At 53.0% G+C, this 10,484-nt stretch overlaps 2 non-coding genes across 2 annotated transcripts; both read right to left on the reverse strand.

Annotated features, from left to right (window-relative positions):
• Positions 1-684: 684 nt before the first annotated feature.
• TRNAN-GUU (transfer RNA asparagine (anticodon GUU)) lies at positions 685-758 on the reverse strand. The gene has a single exon. It is a non-coding gene; the product is annotated as a tRNA-Asn (tRNA).
• A 9,042-nt stretch (positions 759-9,800) lies between these two features.
• TRNAN-GUU (transfer RNA asparagine (anticodon GUU)) lies at positions 9,801-9,874 on the reverse strand. The gene has a single exon. It is a non-coding gene; the product is annotated as a tRNA-Asn (tRNA).
• Positions 9,875-10,484: the final 610 nt, after the last annotated feature.

Here is a 10,484-nt window from a genome sequence, read left to right on the forward strand (position 1 = left end):
CCAATGGCGCCACGGGGACAGTCCTGCTCCACTCTCACCACCGTCAGAACATTTCTTCAGAGCTATCAGCCTGAAGAAAAAAAAGCGCCGCACCACTACCGGGTGGGCTCGAACCTCCAACCTTTCGGTTAACAGCCGATCGCGCTAGCCAATTGCGCCACAGAGACAGTCGTGCTTCACTCTCACCACCGTCAGACCATTTCTTCAGTGCTATCGCCCCAAAGAAAAAAAAAGCGCCGCACCACCACCGGGTGGGCTCGAACCTCCAACCTTTCGGTTAACAGTTGATCGCGCTAGCCAATTGCGCCACGGAGACAGTCCTGCTCCACTCTCACCACCGTCAGAACATTTCTTCAGAGCTATTAGCCCAAAGAAAAAAAGCGCCGCGCCACCACCCGGTGGGCTCGAACCTCCAACCTTTCGGTTAACAGCCGATCGCGCTAAGCCATTGCGCCACGGGGACAGTCTTGCTCCACTCTCACCACCATCAGAACATATCTTCAAAGCTATCAGCGCAAACAAAAAAAGTGCCGCACCACCACCGGGTGGGCTCGAACCTCCAACCTTTCGGTTAACAGCCGATCGCGCTAGCCAATTGCGCCATGGAGACAGTCTCGCTCCACTCTCAACACCATCAGAACATATCTTCAAAGCTACAAGCGCAAAGAAAAAAAAGCGCCGCACCACCACCGGGTGGGCTTGAACCACCAACCTTTCGGTTAACAGCCGATCGCGCTAGCCAATTGCGCCACGGCGACAGTCTTGCTCCACTCTCACCACCATCAGAACATATCTTCAAAGCTATCAGCGCAAAGAAAAAAAAGCGCCGCACCACTACTGGGTTGGCTCGAACCTCCAACCTTTCGTTTAACAGCCAATCGCGCTAGCCAATTGCGCCACGGAGACAGTCCTGCTCCACTCTCCAACATCAGAACATATCTTCAAAGCTGTCAGCACAAAGAAAAAAAAGCGCCGCACCACTACTCGGTGGGCTCGAAACTCCAACCTTTCGGTTAACAGCCGATCGCGCTAGCCAATTGCGCCATGGAGACAGTCCTGCTCCACTCTCACCACCATCAGAACATATCTTCAAAGCTATTACCACAAAGAAAAAAGCAACACACCACTCCTGGGAGGGCTCGAACCTCCAACCTTTTGGTTAACAACCGATCGCGCAAGCCAATTGCGCCACGGAGACACTCCTGCTCCACTCTCACCACCATCAGAACATATCTTCAAAGCTATCAGCCCAAAGAAAAAAAGCACCGCACCACCACCGGGTGGGCTCGAACCTCCAACCTTTCGGTTAACAGCCAATCGCGCTAGCCAATTGCGCCACGGAGACAGTCCTGCTCCACACTCACCACCATCAGAACATATCTTCCAAGCTATCAGCACAAAGAAAAAAATTGCGCCACACCACCACCAGGTGGGCTCGAACCTTCAACCTTTCGGTTAACAGCCGATTGCGCAAGCCAATTGCGCCACGGAGGCAGTCCTGCTCCACTCTCACCACCATCAGAACATATCTTCAAAGCTATCAGCACAAAGAAAAAAAAGCGCCACACCATCATCGGGTGGGCTCGAACCTCCAACCTTTCGGTTATCAGCCAATCGCGCTAGCCAATTGCGCCACGGAGACAGTCCTGCTCTACTCTCGACCATCAGAACATATCTTCAAAGCTATCAGCACAAAGAAAAAAAAGCGCCGCACCCCCACCAGGTGGGCTCGAAACTCCAACCTTTCGGTTAACAGCCGATCGCGCTAGCCAATTGCGCCATGGAGACAGTCCTGCTCCACTCTCACCACCATCAGAACATATCCTCAAAGCTATTACCACAAAAAAAGCAACACACCACTCCTGGGAGGGCTCGAAACTCCAACCTTTCGGTTAACAGCCGATCGCGCTAGCCCATTGCGCCACGGAGACAGCCTTGCTCCACTCTCAACACCATCAGAACATATCTTCAAAGCTATTAGCGCAAAGAAAAAAAGCGCCGCGCCACCACCGGGTGGGCTCGAACCTCCAACCTTTCGGTTAACAGCCGATCGCGCTAGCCGCCAATTGCGCCACGGAGACAGTCCCGCTTCATTTTCACCACCATCAGAACATATCTTCAAAGCTAATAGTGCAAAGAAAAAAGCAACACACCACTCCCGGGAGGGCTCGAAACTCCAAACTTTCGGTTAACAGCTGATCGCGCTAGCCCAGTGCGCCACGGGGACAGTCTCGCTCCACTCTGACCACCATCAGAACATATCTTCAAAGCTATCAGCACAAAAAAAAAGCGCCGCACCACCACCGGGTGGGCTCGAACCTCCAAGCTTTCGGTTAACAGCCGATCGCGCAAGCCAATTGCGCCACGGAGAGAGTCCTGCTCCACTGTCACCACCATCAGAACATATCTTCAAAGCTATCAGCCCAAAGAAAAAAAGCACCGCACCACAACCGGGTGGGCTCGAACCTCCAACCTCTCGGTTAACAGCAAATCGCGCTAGCCAATTGCGCCACGGAGACAGTCCTGCTCCACTCTCACCACCCTCATAACATATCTTCAAATCTATCAGCACAAAGAAAAAAAAGCGCCACACCATCACCGGGTGGGCTCGAACCTCCAACCTTTCGGTTAACAGCCGATCGCGCAAGCCAATTGCGCCACGGAGACAGTCCTGCTCCACTCTCACCACCGTCAAAACATTTATTCAGAGCTATCACCCCAAAGAAAAAAAAGCGCCGCACCACCACCGGGAGGGCTCGAAACTCCAACCTTTCGGTTAACAGCCGATCGCGCTAGTCCATTGCGCCACGGACACAGTCTTGCTCCACTCTCACCACCATCAGAACATATCTTCAAAGCTATCAGCGCAAAGAAAAAAAAGCGCCGCACCACCACCGGGTGGGCTCGAACCTCCAACCTTTCGGTTAAGAGCCGATCGCGCTAGCCCATTGCGCCACGGGGACAGTCTTGCTCCACTCTCACCACCATAAGAACATATCTTCAAAGCTATCAGCGCAAAGAAAAAAAAGCGCCGCACCACCACCGGGTGGGCTCGAACCTCCAACCTTTCGGTTAACAGCCGATCGCGCTAGCAAATTGCGCCACGGAGACAGTATTGCTCCACTCTCAACACCATCAGAACATATCTTCAAAGCTACAAGCGCAAAGAAAAAAAAGCGCCACACCATCACCGGGTGGGCTCGAACCTCCAACCTTTCGGTTAACAGCCGATCGCGCAAACCAATTGCGCCACGGAGACAGTCCTGCTCCACTCTCACCACCGTCAAAACATTTATTCAGAGCTATCACCCCAAAAAAAAAAAGCGCCGCACCACCACCGGGAGGGCTCGAAACTCCAACCTTTCGGTTAACAGCTGATTGCACTCGCCAATTGCGCCACGGAGGCAGTCGTGCTCCACTTTCACCACCATCAGAACATATCTTCAAAGCTATTAGTGCAAAGAAAAAAGCAACACACCATTCCCGGGAGGGCTCGAAACTCCAACCCTTCGGTTTACAGCCGATCGCGCTAGCCCATTGCGCCACGAGGACAGTCTTGCTCCACTCTCACCACCATCAGAACATATCTTCAAAGCTATCAGCACAAAGAAAAAAAAAGCGCCGCACCATCACCGGGTGGGCTCGAACCTCCAACCTTTCGGTTAACAGCCGATTGCGCAAGCCAATTGCGCCACGGAGACAGTCCTGCTCCACTCTCACCACCATCAGAACATATCTTCAAAGCTATCAGCCCAAAGAAAAAAAGCACCGCACCACCACCGGGTGGGCTCGAACTTCCAACCTTTCGGTTAACAGCCAATCGCGCTAGCCAATTGCGCCACGGAAACAGTCATGCTTCACTCTCACCACCATCAGAACATATCTTCAAAGCTATCAGCACAAAGAAAAAAAAGAACCGCACCACCACCGGGTGGGCTCGAACCTCCAACTTTTCGGTTAACAGCCAATCGCGCTAGCCAATTGCGCCACGGAGACAGTCCTGCTCCACTCTCGACTATCAGAACATATCTTCAAAGCTAACAGCACAAAGAAAAAAAAGCGCCGCACCACCACCGGGTGGGCTCGAAACTCCAACCTTTCGGTTAACAGCCGATCGCGCTAGCCAATTGCGCCATGGAGACAGTCCTGCTCCACTCTCACCACCATCAGAACATACTTCAAAGCTATTAGCGCAAAGAAAAAAAGCGCCGCGCCAACACCGGGTGGACTCGAACCTCCAACCTTTCGGTTGACAGCCGATCGTGCTAGCCAATTGCGCCACGGGGACAGTCTTGCTCCACTCTCACCACCATCAGAACATATCTTCAAAGCTATCAGCGCAAAGAAAAAAAAGCGCCGCACCACCACCGAGTGGGCTCGAACCTCCAACCTTTCGGTTAACAGCCGATCGCACTAGCCAATTGCGCCACGGAGACAGTCGTGCTCCACTCTTACCACCATCAGAACATATCTTCAAAGCTATCAGCGCAAAGAAAAAAGCAACACACCACTCCCGGGAGGGCTCGAACCTCCAACTTTTGGGTTAACAGCCGATCGCGCTGGCCAATTGCGCCTCGGAGGCAGTCCTGCTGCACTCTCACCACCATTAGAACATATCTTTCAAGCTATCAGCCCAAAGAATAAAAAGCGCCGACACCACCGGGTGGGCTCGAACCTCCAACCTTTTGGTTAACGGCCGATCGCGCTAGCCAATTGCGCCACGGAGACAATCGTGCTCCACACTCACCACCATCAGAACATATCTTCATAGCTATCAGCGCAAAGAAAAAAGCAACACACACCCACCCGGGAAGGCTCGAACCTCCAACTTTTTGGTTAACAGCCGATCGCGCTAACCAATGGCGCCACGGGGACAGTCCTGCTCCACTCTCTCCACCGTCAGAACATTTCTTCAGAGCTATCAGCCCAAAGAAAAAAAAGCGCCGCACCACCACCGCGTGGGCTCGAACCTCCAACCTTTCGGTTAACAGCCGATCGCGCTAGCCCACTGCGCCACAGAGACAGTCGTGCTCCACTCTCAACACCGTCAGACCATTTCTTCAGAGCTATCGCCCCAAAGAAAAAAAAAGCGCCGCACCACCACCGGGTGGGCTCGAACCTCCAACCGTTCGGTTAACAGCCGATCGCACTAGCCAATTGCGCCACGGAGACAGTCCTGCTCAACTCTCACCGCCGTCAGAACATTTCTTCAGAGCTATCAGCCCAAAAAAAAAGCGCCACACCACCACCGTGTGGGCTCGAAACTCCAACCTTTCGGTTAACAGCCGATCGCGCTAGCCAATCGCGCCACGGAGACAGTTCTGCTCCACTCTCACTACCACCAGAACATATCTTCAAAGCTATCAGTGCAAAGAAAAAAGCAACACACCACTCCCGGGAGGGCTCGAAACTCCAACCTTTCGGTTAACAGCCCATCGCGCTAGCCCTATGCGCCACGGGGACAGTCTTGCTCCCCACTCACCACTATCAGAACATATCTTCAAAGCTATCAGCGCAAAGAAAAAAAAGCGCCGCACCACCACCGGGTGGGCTCGAACCTCCATCCTTTCGGTTAATAGCCGATCGCGCAAGCCAATTGCGCCACGGAGACAGTCATGCTCCACTCTGACCACCATCAGAACATATCTTCAAAGCTATCAGCCCAAAGAAAAAAAGCACCGCACCACCACCGGGTGGGCTGGAACCTCCAACCTTTCTGTTAACAGCCAATCGCGTTAGCCAATTGCGCCACGGAGACAGTCCTGCTCCACTCTCACCACCATCAGAACATATCTTCAAAGCTATCAGCACAAAGAAAAAAAAGCGCCGCACCACCACCGGGTGGGCTCGAAACTCCAACCTTTCGGTTAACAGCCGATCGCGCTAGCCAATTGCGCCATGGAGACAGTCCTGCTCCACTCTCACCACCATCAGAACATATCTTCAAAGCTATTACCACAAAGAAAAAAAAGCGCCGCAACACCACCGGGTGGGATCGAACCCCCAACCTTTCGGTTAACAGCCGATCGCGCTAGCCAATTGCGCCACGAAGACAGTCCTGCTGCACTCTCACCACCATCAGAACATATCTTCAAAGCTATTACCGCAAAGAAAAAGCAACACACCACTCCCGGGAGGGCTCGAAATTCCAACCTTTCGGTTAACAGCCGATCGCGCTAGCCCATTGCGCCACGGACACAGTCTTGCTCCACTCTCACCACCATCAGAACATATCTTCAAACTATCAGCGCAAAAAAAAGCGCCGCACCACCACCGGGTGGGCTCGAAATTCCAACCTTTTGGTTAACAGCCGATCGCGCTTGCCCATTGCGCCACGGGGACAGTCTTGCTCCACCCTCACCACCATCAGAACATATCTTCAAAGCTATCAGCGCAAAGAAAAAAAAGCGCCGCACCACCACCGGGTGGGCTCGAACCTCCAACCATTCGGTTAACAGCCGATCGCGCTAGCCAATTGCGCCACGGAGACAGTCTTGCTCCACTCTCAACACCATCAGAACATATCTTCAAAGCTACAAGCGCAAAGAAAAAAAGCGCCGCACCACCACCGGGTGAACTCGAACCTCCAACCTTTCGGTTAACAGCCTATCGCGCTAGCCAATTGCGCCACGGGGACAGTCTTGCTCCACTCTCACATTAATCAGAACATATCTTCAAAGCTATCAGCGCAAAGAAAAAAAAGCGCCGCACCACCACCGGGTGGGCTCGAACCTCCAACCTTTCGGTTAACAGCCGATCGCGCTAGCCAATTGCGCCAGGGAGACAGTCCTGCTCCACTCTCACCACCATCAGAACATATCTTCAAAGCTATCAGCCCAAAGAAAAAAAAGCACCGCACCACCACCGGGTGGGCTCGAACCTCCAACCTTCCGTTTAACAGCCAATCGCGCTAGCCAATTGCGCCACGGAGACAGTCCTGCTCCACTCTCACCACCATCAGAACATATCTTCAAAGCTATCAGCACAAAAAAAAGCGCCGCACCACCACCGGGTGGGCTCGAAACTCCAACCACCTTTCGGTTAAAAGCCGATAGCGCTAGCCAATTGCGCCATGGAGACAGTCCTGCTCCACTCTCACCACCATCAGAACATATCTTCAAAGCTATTACCACAAAGAAAAAAGCAACACACCACTCCTGGGAGGGCTCGAACCTCCAACCTTTTGGTTAACAGCCGATCGCGCAAGCCAATTGCGCCACGGAGACAGTCCTGCTCCACTCTTACCACCATCAGAACATATCTTCAAAGCTATCAGCCCAAAGAAAAAAAGCACCGCACCACCACCGGGTGGGCTCGAACCTCCAACCTTTCGGTTAACAGCCAATCGCGCTAGCCAATTGCGCCACGGAGACAGTCCTGCTCCACTCTCACCACCATCATAACATATCTTCAAAGCTATCAGCACAAAGAAAAAAAAAGCGCCGCACCACCACCAGGTGGGCTCGAAACTCCAACCTTTCGGTTAACAGCCGATCGCGCTAGCCAATTGCGCCATGGAGACAGTCCTGCTCCACTATCACCACCATCAGAACATATCTTCAAAGCTATTAGTGCAAAGAAAAAAGCAGCACACCATTCCCGGGAGGGCTAAAAACTCCAACCCTTCGGTTTACAGCCAATCGCGCTAGCCCATTGCGCCACGAGGACAGTCTTGCTCCACTCTCACCACCATCAGAACATATCTTCAAAGCTATCAGCACAAAGAAAAAAAATGCGCCGCACCACCACCAGGTGGGCTCGAACCTTTCGGTTAGCAGCCGATTGCGCAAGCCAATTGCGCCACGGAGGCAGTCCTGCTCCACTCTCACCACCATCAGAACATATCTTCAAAGCTATCAGCCCAAAGAAAAAAAGCACCGCACCACCACCGGGTGGGCTCGAACCTCCAACCTTTCGCTTAACAGCCAATCGCGCTAGCCAATTGCGCCACGGAGACAGTCCTGCTTCACTCTCACCACCAACAGAACATATCTTCAAAGCTATCAGCACAAAGAAAAAAAAGCGCCACACCATCACCGGGTGGGCTCGAACCTCCAACCTTTCGGTTAACAGCCGATCACGCAAGCCAATTGCGCCACGGAGACAGTCCTGCTCCACCCTCACCACCGTCAAAACATTTATTCAGAGCTATCACCCCAAAGAGAAAAAAGCGCCGCACCACCACCGGGTGGGCTCAAACCTCCAACCTTTCGGTTAATAGCCGATCGCGCTAGCCGATTGCGCCCAGGAGACAGTCCTGCTCCACTCTCACCACCATGAGAACATATCTTCAAAGCTATCAGCGCAAAGAAAAAAAAGCGCCGCACCACCACCGGGTGGGCTCGAACCTCCAACCTTTCGGTTAACAGCCGATCGCACAAGCCAATTGCGCCACGGAGACAGTCCTGCTTCACTCTCACCACCATCAGAACATATCTTCAAAGCTATCAGCCCAAAGAAAAAAAAGAACCGCACCACCACCGGGTGGGCTCGAACCTCCAACCTTTCGGTTAACAGCCGATCGCGCTAGCCAATGGCGCCACGGAGACAGTCCTGCTCCACTCTCACCACCGTCAAAACATTTATTCAGAGCTATCACCCCAAAGAAAAAAAGCGCCGCACCACCACCGGGTGGGCTCAAACCTCCAACCTTTCGGTTAACAGCCGATCGCGCTAGCCAATTGCGCCATGGAGACAGTCCTGCTCCACTTTCACCACCATGAGAACATATCTTCAAAGCTATTACCACAAAAAAAGCAACACACCACTCCTGGGAGGGCTCGAAACTCCAACCTTTCGGTTAACAGCCGATCGCGCTAGCCCATTGCCCCACGGAGACAGTCCTGCTCCACTCTCACCACCATTAGAACATATCTTTCAAGCTATCAGCCCAAAGAAAAAAAAAGCGCCGCACCACCACCGGGTGGGCTCGAACCTCCAACCTTTTGGTTAACGGCCGATCGCGCTAGCCAATTGCGCCACGGAGACAATCGTGCTCCACGCTCACCACCACCAGAAAATATCTTCAAAGCTATCATCGCAAAGAAAAAAGCAACACACCCCACCCGGGAGGGCTCGAACCTCCAACTTTTTGGTTAACAGCCGTTCACGCTAGCCAATGGCGCCACGGGGACAGTCCTGCTCCACTCTCACCACCGTCAGAACATTTCTTCAGAGCTATCAGCCTGAAGAAAAAAAAGCGCCGCACCACTACCGGGTGGGCTCGAACCTCCAACCTTTCGGTTAACAGCCGATCGCGCTAGCCAATTGCGCCACAGAGACAGTCGTGCTTCACTCTCACCACCGTCAGACCATTTCTTCAGTGCTATCGCCCCAAAGAAAAAAAAAGCGCCGCACCACCACCGGGTGGGCTCGAACCTCCAACCTTTCGGTTAACAGTTGATCGCGCTAGCCAATTGCGCCACGGAGACAGTCCTGCTCCACTCTCACCACCGTCAGAACATTTCTTCAGAGCTATTAGCCCAAAGAAAAAAAGCGCCGCGCCACCACCCGGTGGGCTCGAACCTCCAACCTTTCGGTTAACAGCCGATCGCGCTAAGCCATTGCGCCACGGGGACAGTCTTGCTCCACTCTCACCACCATCAGAACATATCTTCAAAGCTATCAGCGCAAACAAAAAAAAGTGCCGCACCACCACCGGGTGGGCTCGAACCTCCAACCTTTCGGTTAACAGCCGATCGCGCTAGCCAATTGCGCCATGGAGACAGTCTCGCTCCACTCTCAACACCATCAGAACATATCTTCAAAGCTACAAGCGCAAAGAAAAAAAAGCGCCGCACCACCACCGGGTGGGCTTGAACCACCAACCTTTCGGTTAACAGCCGATCGCGCTAGCCAATTGCGCCACGGCGACAGTCTTGCTCCACTCTCACCACCATCAGAACATATCTTCAAAGCTATCAGCGCAAAGAAAAAAAAGCGCCGCACCACTACTGGGTTGGCTCGAACCTCCAACCTTTCGTTTAACAGCCAATCGCGCTAGCCAATTGCGCCACGGAGACAGTCCTGCTCCACTCTCCAACATCAGAACATATCTTCAAAGCTGTCAGCACAAAGAAAAAAAAGCGCCGCACCACTACTCGGTGGGCTCGAAACTCCAACCTTTCGGTTAACAGCCGATCGCGCTAGCCAATTGCGCCATGGAGACAGTCCTGCTCCACTCTCACCACCATCAGAACATATCTTCAAAGCTATTACCACAAAGAAAAAAGCAACACACCACTCCTGGGAGGGCTCGAACCTCCAACCTTTTGGTTAACAACCGATCGCGCAAGCCAATTGCGCCACGGAGACACTCCTGCTCCACTCTCACCACCATCAGAACATATCTTCAAAGCTATCAGCCCAAAGAAAAAAAGCACCGCACCACCACCGGGTGGGCTCGAACCTCCAACCTTTCGGTTAACAGCCAATCGCGCTAGCCAATTGCGCCACGGAGACAGTCCTGCTCCACACTCACCACC

The sequence above is a fragment of the Rhipicephalus microplus genome, chromosome 4 (genome assembly GCF_043290135.1).
Source record: "Rhipicephalus microplus isolate Deutch F79 chromosome 4, USDA_Rmic, whole genome shotgun sequence".
In the NCBI taxonomy this organism is placed as follows: Eukaryota; Metazoa; Arthropoda; class Arachnida; order Ixodida; family Ixodidae; genus Rhipicephalus; species Rhipicephalus microplus.